Source organism: Pseudorasbora parva, chromosome 15 (genome assembly GCF_024679245.1).
Source record: "Pseudorasbora parva isolate DD20220531a chromosome 15, ASM2467924v1, whole genome shotgun sequence".
NCBI lineage: Eukaryota > Metazoa > Chordata > Actinopteri > Cypriniformes > Gobionidae > Pseudorasbora > Pseudorasbora parva.
In genome coordinates, this window is record NC_090186.1 from 39,478,364 (window position 1) to 39,493,309 (window position 14,946).

The 14,946-nt window shown below is 37.7% G+C and overlaps 1 protein-coding gene across 5 annotated transcripts in view; it reads right to left on the bottom strand.

The window, feature by feature from the left end:
* The window catches only part of LOC137041592 (kelch-like protein 29), a 309,158-nt gene that overhangs the window by 38,840 nt on the left and 255,372 nt on the right, over positions 1 to 14,946 (bottom strand). The window lies entirely within an intron of this gene.

The following is a 14,946-nucleotide window of genomic DNA, read 5'->3' on the forward strand; positions in this document are numbered from 1 at the left end:
ATGAAATAATCTGTATTTTTGTATTGTTTTTGTAAGTAAAAAAAAATCTACACATTCAAGATTGTGAGTCTTGAGAACAGACTTGAAAACATTATCTATCTATCTATCTATCTATCTATCTATCTATCTATCTATCTATCTATCTGTCTGTCTGTCTGTCTGTCTGTCTGTCTGTCTGTCTGTCTGTCTGTCTGTCTGTCTGTCTGTCTGTCTGTCTGTCTGTGTATCTGTCTGTCTGTCTGTCTGTCTGTCTGTCTGTCTGTCTATCTATCTATCTATCTATCTATCTATCTATCTATCTATCTATCTATCTATCTATCTATCTATCTATCTATCTATCTATCTATCAGGCTTCAAACATAAAGATATAAAACTGTCATTTTTTTGTGAAGAATCAACAACAAGTGGGACACAATCATGAAGTGGAACGAAATGTATTGAATATTTCAAACTTTTTTAACAAATCAAAAACTGAAAAATTGGGCGTGCAAAATTATTAATAATATTTTAGGTCAGTTAGATATGATAATCTTTCAAAATAATACTGGTTTTAACTGTATTTTTGATAAAATAAATGCTGCTTTGGTCAGCACAAGAAAGGGACTTCTTTCAACCCCAAACTGTTGAATGTTAGTATATATATTATAAATAAAAAGAATCATACATCAAATTTAGAATACAACACATAATATGGTATTATATAAAAATCAGGTTATCCAGGTTACCTAACACCTCACATGAAGAGTCTGTATGTGCATGTGTGTCCAATGAAGAGTGTAAGTGAATTATCAGAGCTTAACTAAACTCATAACCATCTGTTTGGCTGCATGCCCTCAAGTGTCTTACAGCCCTGGGCACATTGGCTTCAGAACTACATCAACTGCATCACGGGCACCTGCGCACTCATCCATGAGCCTCTATTCTGCTACTTTCATTTTTGAGAAGTGCTCAGATGAAATATGCCGGTTTAGCACTTGTAAATATAACAAATTCATAGTGTTTCTAAAAACTGATTAGATGAGCAGTATAAGCACGCCTGTGTCCACAAATTCATGGAAGTCATAGCATGCTCTACATTGATTAGGAAACATTAACAGTCTACAGGAGCACAGAAACTTGGTAAATAAAAATAGCTTCGCTACTGAATCGCAACATATTTCTCAGCAACGAGCGAGATGCATCGCATTTTTGAATTAAAAACTCACAGCTTCATTTTTAATGGTGAGAGAGGTGCTGAACAGACACTGGTATGCATCTCAGGGTTTCCTTCAAATTCCTTCAAATAATCTTACACTATCTCTGTGTCTGATTCAAAGCGGGTAAACGAGTCGAACTGACGAAAATAACCCTCAATTTTTCCCTTTTGGTCACATATTGTGCTGCAAACACCAATAACAGCTTTTAGTGGTCAACGCTGGCAAATGACCATGGTATAAGCGGGATAACATGCTTCGCATCAGGCGCGTCTTTGCCACCAATCGTTTAATGCACATCTAGCCGTGGATTATCCCTTACTTAATATCTTGTTGGTTCTCTCGTTTCCAAATGTGCTCATAATATCTTGACAGTCATACATACAGTCGACAGACAGTCGACAGACATAATATCTACACTATTTGGCATGTTCAATTGTGTTATCACTTATAAAACAATTGAAAAAAAATTGCACAATTTACAATTTTTTATAATATTTGAATAAAGAGACAAGATGTCAAATGTCCTATAGGCCAGACATTGAAAGAGGGTGTTGAATCTATCATAAATAGAGTCCAGAATATTACACAGAGGGATTTGGAGGTTGTCTCTTTCAACCTTTTTGACCCAGAACATCCTAGCAATGCAAGATAAACATAAAATGGAAGAAGGAAAAATCCCAAAGACTATAAACTTTTGGCCTCGTTGACCACCTCACTGTATTTATCTTCAATAAATGAGGTCTAAATATTTCCACAGAAGGAAAATGCTAGAATTCAAGGATCATCCGGTGTAACTCTATCCAGGTTTATGCTTAGAAAGCCTATTGTTGTGTGTGTAAGGGTTCGAGCGCTCAGACTTCCTGCATCATGTCTGCACCGGCGCAGGGCTTGTCATCAAATCGCCTCGTACAGGCCGGCTTTTGTTTAAGGTGCAGGAAGAAAGGCGTCGAGAGAGCAGAGGAAAGTGAGAGAGCGACGTGAAGACATCCTTGAGCTTCCTTTAACCGCTGGCTCATCTTTCCGAATCAATACTTCCCCTGCGCTCCCCTGACAACAGCCGCCTGCCTGATCCATGAGCTTCTCTCCGCTCCAGCATCCTTCTTTTTACAACATTGTCATTTTTTTTCTCCTTCTCCATTTCACTCCGTCTCTTTCTAAATCTTAGCTATTCTCTCCTGACCAGGTAAAAACACAACCAGAGTGGAAATCGAGAGAAAAAAAGAAGAAAAAAACACACTATGAAGGGTTTTGTCTTAACTGAGACATGAAGAAGGGCCAGACTGCACTATTGCTCACCGCTGAACCATATGGTGCCTGATCTGCTGGAAATCCACTCAGCATCCTTCAGGCAAAAAATGCAAATGAAGAGAAGGTGCTTCTTTACTGTCTGCATTTTGTCAAATCAAAATGAATAGATATTGCATCATTTTTATACAATTATTGTATTATTGAAAAATGGCAAAATTACATTATGTTTAGAAATTTACGATAACACTTTACTTAAAGCTTTTATAATGCATTATACACAAATTTATGATAAAAAAATCATTCATTTATTGTGATATATTGATTAATATTGGGGGGGGGGGTATTCATATTAATTTCTGTTTCAGAACCAGTTTCATAGTGTCCACTGTACATGACTTACAGCATGCGTATCAGGCATTTTAGGGAGACATAATAAGCGAATAGGAAAAATATTATACTAGGAAATGATTAATATGAAATATGAGATATTATGAAAAAGTTGCCAAGCTATTATTTCCATTATTATAGTTACATTTTTCATTACACGTTGCCCAAAGAACACATTAATATGCAAATGCAAATTAAAAGCTGGCACTAGTATGCATATAAAATGCAAATAAAACATATTTTCCCAAAATTATTCCATTATCTGTTTTACAGAGGACAAGTTATAGAAAAAGCAAACACAAAAAACTGCCATACTGAATATAAAAATGTAATGTATAGTCTTGTTTTTTAAAGTTTATTATGGAGTCTTGATTTCAATTTCGTCCTGATGTACTCTAAATAGGACATATTTTAAAGTATTAATAAAAAAAAAATTAAATAAAAAAAACAACATTCCAGATTCACCATTTGTTACTTCTTATACTCCAAACAATGTAATGACATAAAAAGGGTCTCAGGAGGATAAAATATTGCTTTGATTTAATAATTTTGGACAACTACATTATTGCCATGCATGCTGTTTCATAGTATTAGTAAATATTAATAATGTTGACCAAATGTTGACCGTAACTCAACCAGTCCTGATGATGAATTTCTCATTGTAATTTGCTCATTAAATAAAGAAGAAAAAAAAACATGGCAGGTCTATAAGAAAAATCCCATTCAGACGGAAAGTAGACGTGCAGTTACTGTCAGCGAATACTTTCCTTTAACTGTAACCCCTAAAGGGCAAACACAGTCATTTCTTATTTCATGTGAGACCCGAGTCTGTTCGAGCAGCAGATGACCTTTTTCAGCCTTCAACAGTGCTGCTAAAGCAACGTTGAATTCCTTAATGAGGTGTCCTGACTTTAATTGAGTTACCTCCATTCATCAGCCTAAATCATGCTGAATCATAGAAAAGTTAGCAAAAGTGGCGTGACGTGTAGCCAAGTATACTCGGAATTTGTGCTCTGCATTTCACCCTTCCAAGTGCACACGCATCAGTGGGCAGCCATTTTTTGCTATGGTGCCATTCTTGCTCAAGGGCACCTCAGTTGTGGGTAATGAGAGTGGACTCGAACCCACAACTTTTGGGTTACAAGTCCAACTCTACCTTTAGGCCACAACTGCCCTTCCAAAAACAAAAGTGAGAAAAATAGACCAATTGGAGTTCAGCTAGAACCTGTCAATCAAGCTGGTCAGGGGCGGAGCACACGGTTCCCACATCTACTTTTCCTCTTTGCCGGCTTTCACCCACGTATGTTGACGCTAGCAGGGAGCGATACGTACTTTTGACAGGTGATCTTCTCCTCGCTCTGAGTGCACAGCCTCCCACAGGACAATCACCCCCGTCTCTTCCGCCTCAGTTCCCCATAATGAGTCCTATCTATGGCATTGGCTCAGCGGCTGCCATCGGTAAATAACGGTTTGCCAGACGGGACGTCAGGGTGGCCAGGTAGCCCTCATCCCCTACTGAGCTAAAGAGCAATAATGATAACATCCAGAGCCAGAAACGGCAGTAAATAACTGTCTCTTTTTCTCTCCTCCTGGGCTCAATCTCTTCTTCACAGTGGGAGGAAACCCAAACCTGCTCTAAACCGCCACCACCTTGGCCTAGAACAAAGCCCCAGATCCCCTGGCCAAGACCGGTCTGCTCATGAGGGCTTGCTTTTCATCTGATTGCCCTTGTCTTGCTCTCTCCGACCATTAAAACCTGGATGAGGAAGAGATCTTTGAGTCCAGAAGAGATGAAGTCCTCTCTCTCCTCCGAGACTCTCCGACCAGTTGCGGTCGCAGGCATGGATACATTTGCAGCTTTGAACCCGCTTGTCAGAAACACGTGCTGGGCAGGTGACGCTGCGGGCGCCTCTGACCGTCTGAACTCTATATATGTGGGCTTTTACCCCTGTCTTTTTGCTAGTCTTCATTCCAGTCCCGCCGGAGTGAGTCAAAAAGCATTACAAATGAAAAGAGGATAAGTTGGCTGAAAAAGTCTTTAAACACTCTACCTTAGAAGTACATTTTCTAAGGACGATGATGGTGATGTAATGGTGATGTAGTAAGCGATGAAATGAAAAACATTTTGCTTGCCTAACAAGAATGCATGTGCAAAGTGCCCTGTAACCTTGAGGTTTCACGCTCCTTCTCAGTTTTTACAGCATATCGTGGCAAACAAAAGAAGTGGAAATGTTTACTGGACACTCGCTGTTTTCCGGCTCAGGCACTGCAGTAATTGTCTCGTACCCAAGAGGTTTCATATTGGCATAACTGACCCTTTGATGAGCTCCGCCGCACTTGTTTGCTGTTGCTAACTCAGAAAGACTTTATCCATTCTAGGGTTGTCAAATGTACCGGTAATACTGGTGCCAGTCGATAAAACAACAACAACAAAAACTGACTGTAGTACTGAGCATATTTGGTACCCGCTGATAGACGCTGCTGTCAGACGTTCTCATTTGTGTTTGTTTGAGCACTCGTTGAGCATAAACGGTTTCTATTTACAGTGTTGAGCATTGTAGCCAATCACAATCATTTCTGTTGAGCAGTACATGTGAATGCAATCAGAGTAAGAGAGTCAAAATCCACTCAATACCGCTGAAAACGCACAAGGTTTTGTTTAGATCTCCTTTCATTATAACCTACAAAGTGTGAGCAGGATGCAAATAAGACATTAATTGTACAACTAAGCAATGGTGGACAGTGCTATATATTAGGGCTGTCAATAGATAACATTTTTAATCATGACTTGTGATGCAGACTGAATCATAATGACACTGTGTTCGTTTTGTTGCCCCCCCCGGTTTCTCCCAAGGTTTTTTTTTCACATTCTGTCACCTGATGGAGTTAGGGTTCCTTGCCAATGTCGCCTCTAGCTTGCTTAGTTGGGGACACTTAATATTAAACAATATAATTGATCTGGCGGTATTGACGCTGCTGTATGAGAACTGAACCGAGTTTTGAAGAACTGCTTTATAGATTAAATTAACTAATTTGATAATTGATGAGTTTTACAACAGAACTGAATCAACACTGAACTGACTTCAGCTGAACAACCGCCACATTTGCCTAATTTCCCTGTTATCACTGTAAAGATGCTTTGAAACAATCCGTAATGTATAGAGTGCTGTATAAATGAATGTGACTTGAATTGATTAATCACACGTTTATCGTGAAATTCAGCACACACAATTTATCTGGTTTAACATGTTAATTTTGTCATCATTTGCCAGCAAAATAAACCATCAGGTTGAAGGGTGATCCGCCATTGATAATAGTTTTATAATACAGTTTTTCCATTTAAAATAGAGTTTTATGAAATTATATTATGAATGGATTAAAAACACATACCAAGATGGCAACTGGTTGCATTAAACAACCACTTGACTGTCTTTTTCAAATATGTGAAGCCACAAGCCTTGCCAACCTGGCAAATCAAAAGAGCTCGTTGTAAGAGATAAATGTAAAACACCTGGAGCCTGAGAACTCGGCATATTAACATAAACACAAGTTTTTCCCCCAGTAGACTGATATAAACCTGCTTGTGTAAAGCCAGCCAATCCAATCAGATCAGGGATTTTGAAAAACTATTTTAATTTTCTTTTGCAATATGAATCAGACAGAGGATTGTAGTCACTTATTCAGGATTTAGGGAGACCAAATGAAATCATTTAAAAAAAAAAAATTGTTGAAAATATTATATTGCTTGAGTGCTAATGTGAGTATCAGAGGAGGATGTGTCCCCTTCAACAGCTTTTCTGGATATTTAACTGACTTAAAACTGCAAAAATGATCTGTCTTTAATCTGTGCTGTCTTTCTTTAGGTGCATTCACCCCATGTTGTAATTACTGTAATTAGGTCCTACTTTTAGCACGTGACCGCTGTATCATCTGACCACTGTCGATTGATTTACGTCATGTGTTGTCAACAAATTATGAGGACCCACTGTATATTACTACCACTATATACTCTCTCTCTCTCTCTCTTACTTGGCTTCTTGTCAACTAACTGTCCGGTCATGCTAAATGCAAAAACGGCAAAAAAAGCTTTATAAAAAGTTATTATTAAAGCTGCAGACCGTAACTTTTTTTGTTAAAAAATGGCCCAAAATTACAACAGTACATAACCAGCCAGTTTTTAAAACCATCTCCTTATCTTACCCCGTTTCACAACGTTAAGCTTGTAATAATATGTTCTAATTTTTGTGGTACTGAATCTGATTTCAGCATGGTGCAGTTCGTCTTTGCGACAATATGTCACGTCTATATACATAAAGTTCGGTTCGCATGTGAGGATGCTGCACGTGCTGGATCATTTATAGCATTTTCTCACAGCAGCTGGAATCATTCAATTTATCCTTTTGATGGCGGACTGTAATCCAGAAAGGTCCAAACGACAATCATCAGACATCTGGAGATTCACCCGTAGTCAAAAGGAAAAGATTAGACTGTACGAAAATTGAAATCTACAGGTAACGCTAACACAAGCAATTTAAGAACAAAGTATGACAAAAATTATAATTTGCTCAACTTCATCTGATATTGATATTGATGCGGTAACTCCAATTGCATGTTTTAAACAGAGATGACAAAGAGGCAAAATGTACAGCCTGCAACTTTAAATTCAAATTTCTCATGTTTGCTACCTCAATTCAAATTCAAACCAAATTCTGGAAGTGTAATGGAACTTAAAAGGCATCTGCTTAATTATGAATGGTGCACAACTCAATGACTCATTCAGGAAGAGCACCAAAATACTGTTTTAAATCGATCTGGAACATTTCAGGAAATGTTACAACTTCTTAACTGCTGGAGCTGTTTTTCCACAATGGGTCATGTTCACAAATGAGCTCTAAATGGAAAAACGCTGTTAAATGTATGCTGTCTGAAGCTGAGAGTAGCTCAGCCACCAGGCGTACTTTCAGCACATAAAGTCCACTGCACCACAAGCTGTCATTTACAAGGGACCCAAACAGCAATCAAACTGCATGCCTCTGCCCTTCGCAACAAGAGAAATATCTCCCGGACAGGAAGTAAGACATGATTCTGACTGAGCTTTGTGCTTGGGAGAGAGAATTTCTCCCTGTAGAGCACTGCCGCATACATTACCCATTCGTCTCTTAACAGCAGTGTCTTATTTAATAGTTTATCAACCAAAAATGTTAGTCATACTTGAATACAGCAGCATTAAGTGTGACAAAAATGTCCTGACATGGGAATTTAAAACACTGCGGGCCCACTGAGCCAAACACAGTCGCAAAATCATCCACTTCAAAATGCAAATTTCATCCGGCTACTGTAGACGACAGGAAAAGCAATCAACAGCTGAAATGTACCGAGCAAAATGTTATGATTAGTGCTGACACATTTATTATTCCCATTCTCTAGGACGGACTAATCTAACAAAAAGACACGTGAACAGCAAATTCAATTACTCAGTAAAATGAACAAACCACCAATTTCGATACAATAGTCACCGAGCGGACGGGAAACGTGTGAGGACTGACTCCTGGCAATGTCTGAAATTCTCCTGTGATCGCGCTCAGCCTCGGCCTGTTCTTCAAATCCGCTTCAGTAACGTCTGCGGGCATCGATGGAGATGCTGAGCCTTATCAGAGAAAGAGACTAATTAAACTGACGGACCTTGCGCGGAAGGTGAGACGCAGAAAGAAATGAGGTTCGCCCTCCAGTCATCACGCAACTAAATCAATTAAACAAACGCAGATGTACTGCAAAACTTCGCCCTTTACTCCTCACCTTCAAGCTAGTGGTTTGACGATAAAAGCAGTCAGAGAAACGAGTCGGTAAAAGTGGTTTGTGGTCTGTAAAGGACTGGGCTGAGTGTCAAATCAGCACAATCCAATCCCTTTGACTCCTTCTGCCGCACGCAGCAGCCGTCTGAATGTTGCGCTGCGAAACGGTGACCTCGATAAAGTGTGTCAAAGCGCTGTGAATGGTCGCCAATAGGAGAGATGGATTCTGAAATGGGAGCTAATTAGTTGTGTTCTTTTTTATCAAAGAATCCTGAAAAAAGTATCACTATTTCCACTAACATTTAAAGCAGCACAACTGTTTTCAACATTGATAATCAGAAGAAATCAGCATATTAGAATGAGATCACTGGAGTAATGGTGCTGAAAATTCAGCTTTGTCATTACAGAAATCAATTATATAAATTATATTTCACAATATTATTTACGGCCTGGATGATCATAAGACTGAGGCTTCATTTAAAAGAAATCATTTAAAATTCCCCAAACTTTTGCATGTTAGTGTAAATGATAGAAAATGACTACAATAATGTCTCAGCCCTGTTTTATTTGACATTTTATTTATTTTGGCACTCATATTAACAGGTTGTTGTGTTCACATATTACACAGCACAAGCATTTCTCCCATCTGTAGCGAGCTGAATTCAGTAGAAAATACAAATAAAATGCACTGTAAATCTATCTACCGACACGATCTCTTGCGATACAGGCTTTTATGGAGTGAAACTACTCACTCGTTTGAAACAAGACCTATGGTGGGCTTGATGCGTGATAAAACACATAAACAGCACTGTCTGTTCGCTAAATCTCACTCAATCCAGAGGATTTAAGATGTTTATAGCGGTCATGGTTTCTGAAGAATAATTACAGTACACAAATTAATATCAACATCTTCCTCACATTAAACGTTGTGTGTCATGACAGCTGCGGATAAAGCCACAACAAGACCGTGGAGTGAACTTGGAGTGGAGCAGTGGAGTCAGTTTAACGGACATGTGACTTTGGTATGCTTTGAAAGGTTGCCTTGTGAAAGTGAACCGAACCAAGAAGAAAGTAAACATTGTTACAAATTAAGTCCCTGTATCGGAACAAAGCAAACGATCTACAGGTCAGAAAAACACTCTAATTATCAAGTCGAATGGCGGATGGATAATAAAAAGTTGGAAAAAATAATAAAGTTGAACCATTTTCAAAAAAACATCTTAAGACACATCTTTTCCAGCAGCATCTGATCAATAAAGACTAGCACTTAACAATCCTGTTCAATATTCTGTTTGTTTGTTTATATGTTTTTTAAAGTGAATGTGTACTGTACTATGTGTACTCAGATTGACCGAGACGTGTTACAGCACTTGCAGGCTGTTGCTCTGGTTTGTTTAGTTGCTTCTTTTGCTCTCATCATTTGTAAGTTGCTATGGATAAAAGCGTCTGCTAAATGATTAAATGTAAATGTGGATCAATGGCGTCCCAACAGTAACTTGGGGTGGTCTGGTCATCCTAGTAAATGAGAACTCACTAGAAACTGTTAAATGTTCAAGGTATTTATGAAATTGACAGATACTTTCATACAAACTGACTTAAAATGCATTCAATGTAAATAATTGAACAGTTCACTGGAATTTTCTTTGCAAAACCATGCAATCACAAATATTATGAACAAAACAAGCTTTTGGCTGGTTGCTTAAGTCAAACTTCCTCAATTCTCTGTGATATTCTGGTCTCCAGACACAGTTCAGGTTCCTTCATCAATGCATATGGGATCAAAGTCAATGCAATTTTAATTTCAATTTTATTGTTCACTAATTAAAAAACTAAAGTCTGATCACATAATAAAACCGGTCTCATAAATTTTTTTGAGTTTGCCCCTTACTGTTTTTTTTGTTGTTGTTGTTGTTGCTTCTCCATCAATGTTATAATTGTTAAAAATAAAAATTAAATGTTAAAAAAATTGTTGTTAAAAATAATATATATATATATATATATATATATATACATACATACACACACAGTATGTATATATATATATATATATATATATATATATATATATATATATATATATATATACACACACATTTATTATTATTCTTATCTTTTGGCCAAACTGAATTTCTGTCAATTAAAATGCATCAATTCACAGAAATTCAATTTGGCCAACTGAAAAATTTAGATGTGATCAGTCACTAGAAAATGTTCAATTGGGGTCTGATTTTTAGTTTTTTTTTTTTTTATAGAATATATATATATATATATATATATATATATATATATATATATATATATATATATATATATATATATATATATATATATGTGTGTAAATGTCATCCTGTTGGAAAGTTTTAAAATGCATTTTGTATATCTTATTTTGCTAAAATGATTCACACATTTTCACAGATTCTGCAAGCAGTTCACATACTTTTCCTTACAACTGTAAAAATAAATGATAATAAAACAGCAAACAATACTATAACTTCACTACAAAACTAAAATTGAAAAAAAATAAAAGCTATTTCAAAATATGAATAAGTACTATAATAGTACATAAATAATGCTAAAATAACACTGTTCTAGATACTATAAAAGTTAGTGGGGTCCAATGCTGTTTGAACCCCATCATTCTTCATTCTTTAATTGTGTATTTGTTAATAGTATTTCTTAAAATTCTGTCATAATTTATTCACCCTTATGCCGATCGACATGAGGCCGGTGAGTAAATAATGACAGAATTTTAATAAATACTATAAATGAACAGTGTTCTATATACATTTTCAATTTTGGATGACTACCCTTTTAACACTTCAGAGGTTTGCTCAAATCCCTAACCTAAAGTATGAGCCATCGCTAATAACACTTCAAACAACAATTTCCTTGAGCTAATTCTCTTGAGAGAGTGTCACAATATTAAGCTTCCACTTTAGCAAAGCTGTTCAAACATCATATTATGTTCAGGGTCAGAGTTAAGCAGAACAGGGTCACCATTCACACTCCTCGTCCCGTATGATTCTTAATTGCGCACCTGATCTACCCACGAGACAAGTGTGGGGAAACTAAATGAACAAATCATTGTTATTTGAAGATAATTTGACTTATAGATGAGACTGCCAGCACGCAGTCAGACAGACTGCTAAAAGAAACTGCCGTGAGATTAATTAGGACGGATTGCCCATCTACACGAGTTACAGGGTGTGAGCCAGGTGTGCCGTCGCCCTGATTTGCTCTGAGGATTTCCAAGTGGCAGAAGCGGAGGGAGGAAAGGGCCCAGGTAAATCCCATCAGTCTAAAGACAGCTGGCACTTACCTGCAGCTCTAGAGCTTATGATGTGCATGGGCGCACGCAAACACACACGCATATCCAAACCTTCTGATCGAGTGCAGGCTGGGCGAGGAACCTTTCATGGGTGACATCACTGCACCTCTTCTGTGTCTCTTCATACATAAGAGACTTATCAGCCGAGCTCAGGTGGAGAGTGAATGCATTCAGCCACACAAACACACACACACGGCAATTACAAACTCCTGGCTGCGCTTCCTCAATCTCTGTCGCTAAAAAGAAAGCAATTTATGCTCCGTGCTCCCCTTTCGTCTTTGACTTCTACCCTAGTTTCCTCGCTCTTCTCTTCTCTTTTTCATAAACGGGTCCTACGGGTGACAGGCCCTCACGCGGTGTTTCATAACCTCCATCAGATGGCCCGCCAGATGGTCAAGCCAGCAACGAGTTCACTCAAGAGTTGTGTACACAGCCAAACAATCAAATACTTAATAAAAATGCCGAAAGGAGACAAGTCCATCCTTCGTAAGCAAATAAGAGTCACAGATGTTGGGAAAAACACAGAGGACGAGTGTCTAACCGAGCAGCCTCGCAGAGAAAGCACTGGAGTGGCACTGTGATACAGTTATGGTATCAGATAATGAAATTAAGCAAGCCATCAACCAAAAATAGAAAGGTATATACAAAAAAAAGTTCAAGTACAAATTTACTTACGTTTTTATTATTATTTATATTAAACAATGAATTGTATAAATACTACATCAAAAATTAACATCAACATCAATAATAATAATAATTAAGTTAAATGCATGAATAAAAATGTTGAAAATCTAATACTCATTCAAGACAACTTTGACAATTTTTATGAATTCACAAACAATGAAATGTTGTGAGAACATGAATGTGAAAAAACGAACGACGCTCTGGACAGTTGACGGGCCAGTGCTGCATCGTCACAAAAGTTTAAGCCTTGCCAATTTAAATATTCAAGTGCAAGAAGATGCAAAAGAAAACTCAATTCATTATTTGCACAATGTGCGACTGAACAAATACTGAGCTCTCTTTCACATCGTCTTGCGCTTGAACGGGCAAATTCACACAAAATGATGTCAAAAAAAGCCCCTCTCACCAAGTATCCTAGTAAACGGTTGGTTATGGCTTAAATGAACGTGAAAAGTTGAGAAAGATGCATGTTTAAAGAATTTATCAGTATATTGGATCCATGCATTCGGTCTTAAAGTGACAGCAGCATTATAAACCTACTGCTGTTGGCGTTTTTAATGTTAAAAACCACTAGCTGCTCTTGAATTAATAACTTCACTTTAATAAGGATGAATCTATGTTTAAATAATGTAGTGAAGACTATGCGGTGATGTTTTACATTTGATCAGCCTACTTTATTCAGTGTCTGTCCCTGAAAACTAATGACAGGCCTAACAGAAAAACCTGATCAAACTGAAATACTTAGTTAGGCTGGTAGTTTTTGCTGTGGTATAGAAATTGGAATAGAAAATAGAGAATTTTCACTGGTATATAACATTTTATAAGTGTCATAAACTGCCTGTTTTTACAAAACCATGTGTTTTGTTTCAAATTTATTTATGGCCTGTACATTTTCTTAAGTCACCGGCCATTGGCAGGTGTGGCAAAAAGTTACTGTGGTATAATTGCAGTTGTTGGTTTTATACAGATCAGACAAAGTCTGAGCATTGAAACACAATGATTATTCAATAAACATGCTAAATATACAGGGGGATTTACATTGAAGGTACTTCAAGGAATACTATGGTATGTTCAAGGTACATTTCTTAAAAATATTATAATAATAGTAATTTATTATTGCTCAAAAACTTTAAACGATGAACATTCAAGTACTGAAGTAGTATCTTTTGTGAGTTACTATCTCATATCAACAATACAAAACAATGAAAACTGGTCAAATCAATGCAATCTGGTAAAAGTGCTGTGTGAAACATTTACCAGCTGTCACACCATAGAAATAAAACTCCCTCAGCATCATAAAATGGCATTTGTTTACCAATTACTTTAAGTCGTCCATGCAGAAAATAAGTTTTGTGGAGTAACACGACATTTGTGCAAAGCTCGTAACACCTTTCAGACAATAATTAAACCTTGCTCTATTGGAAAGAGCCTCCGAATCCTGGCTGGCAAGTAGGAAAAATCTTAGAGCCCAAGAGCAATTTGTTCCTCTGCCGAGACTACTTATTTCCATAAATATCTCATTTAATAGAAAAAAAAACAAACATGTGCTGAAAGGTTGGAAACGATGCATCGTATTTACCAAGCATTTAGAGATGCTTATTAAGGAGAACCCTGGCAAAACTGGAGTCAACTGGAATCAAGGAAGCAGTGTGATGCTTTAGTGTGGCCAAACTGTTCCGCTTGAATGACTCACCAAAAATCTCAGAACTTTACTCAGAACTATTCGAATGACTTGTAAGGCCAGGACAAATATCAGTGATGGGAAAGAACTAACTTAGGCCATTTATACCTGGTATCAAAATGCGTTTCGGTTATTTGGATCACAAGTGGATGACGCTAAATACTAGCCTAGAAATCTAGACGCACCCTAGCGGCAGCAAATTTAATCTGCCCCGCAAATGTCATCTAGGAACTCTCAATACCCTTCTGAGCTGTATTCCTCACAATCTGGACGGGCCAATCACATCGTTTATAGAGTCGGCGGGCGGGGCCATAATGATGACGGCCGAGTTGCGTTTGCGTGCTTCTAGTAAACACAGAAACTGGCGAACGGCGGCGGTCTTTCGAATCAGCTCTGACCGCGACTCTGGAAGACTTGGAGTTAAGCTTTTCTCTGAGAAAAGAACAAAGAACGGCACTGAAGTCATTCTTAAAAAGGGAAGATGTGTTCGGAGTTTTGCCGACCGGTCACGGCGAATGTTTAATCTGTCAGCGAGCTCTGCTTCACTCTCGTTGCTCTGGTTGGTGTAGCGCTATCCTATCGCGTGCAGAGCGAGTTTGAAAGACAACCGTTTATCCCGCCCCTCGGATT